The sequence below is a fragment of the Chrysochloris asiatica genome, unplaced genomic scaffold (genome assembly GCF_000296735.1).
Source record: "Chrysochloris asiatica unplaced genomic scaffold, ChrAsi1.0 scaffold00198, whole genome shotgun sequence".
Taxonomy (NCBI): Eukaryota; Metazoa; Chordata; class Mammalia; order Afrosoricida; family Chrysochloridae; genus Chrysochloris; species Chrysochloris asiatica.
In genome coordinates, this window is record NW_006408716.1 from 1,957,876 (window position 1) to 1,959,220 (window position 1,345).

Genomic DNA, 1,345 nt, shown 5'->3' on the forward strand with positions numbered 1-1,345 from the left:
GACTCAAAGTGACCCAGTATAGGTTTCTGAGGAACAGCTGCTAAGTGTGAACAGATGACCTTGTGATTTGCAGTCCAAGGCTGATCCTACAGCACCAGAGTAAAAGGAAGGAAAAGACGGGTTATCAGTGATGGAAACATCGCATTGATGAAAGTAGAGCTGCATAGTAGATTATTGTAACTGCTCTCAGTAAGTTGTACAACCTGTAAAAAGGTGAATTGGCAAAAGGTGTGTGATAGATTTATTTACAACACTGACATTATTTTACTAAGTGTAGCTACCGAAGCTGCTATGTATGACCAAAAACCTCATGGGCTATGGTTTCTTGTTTAGAGGTTCAAGGACATGATTTCATGGAACATTTCCTGTTAATTGGCCTAATGGGTTTAGTACTTATATTCTACCTCCTAATTCAAAGCACAGTGCTTAGGGTCTGAAAATCTTGCAAGCAGTCATTCAAGACACAACAAAAAGGTCTTTTTTCACCTGGAGCAATAGAGGAAGGAGAGTCTGAAATAAAAGAAGGGTGTACAATGGGTTGTTAATTGTCTCCATGAACAACTAACTGTCTCCTTTGCCATGAGACCAAAACTACACGGGGCCTGCCTACCACAAGAACTGGACATTTTTAACCAAAGATTCCAGGCTGTTGTTGTTGTTGTTGTTGTTAAGTGCTGTCAAGTCAATTCCAACCCATAGGTACCCTGTATAGGGTTTCTCGAGGAGCAGCTGGTGAGCTTGAACTGCTGACCTTGCAATTCAAACCAGTTTTGCAGTCCAGTGCATCAACCCACAGTGCCAACCCAGGACTCCCAAGATTCCATAGGTGAATTCTAATCAAAGAGGGGAATGCAGAACACAATGTTAAATTCTCTAGGACTCTAGACATCCTGGAGCCATGAAGTTTGGATGAACTCCTGAAACTATAGTCCTGAGAAATAATCTATAAATCTGGAAACAAAAGTATTCCCTGAAGTAGTCTTAAAGCTAAACAATAGAGAACAAACAAGATGGTGGATCAGGTGGAAGCGCAGTGAGGAGCTCCATCAGCAACAACACAATACCAGATCAAGCAGGCTCAGGAGATGGTGGCAGAACGCTGAACCACATATAAAGGAATATTTAGGAAGTTGGAAGGCTTACAGCTGGGGGGATTTGTAGGAGAAGCAAGAAATCCAGTGCTTTCTAATTTAAGGTGATCAGCTTCTCATAGAGCCACCATCTTGGACAAAACTGAGCAGGCAAAGGATCAGAGCAGCCACGGACACCTGACAGAATCTCCACATGGAGATAAACATGTGGACATTTTTTGGTACCTGTTCATTGGTCTCTCACTGTATGTTAA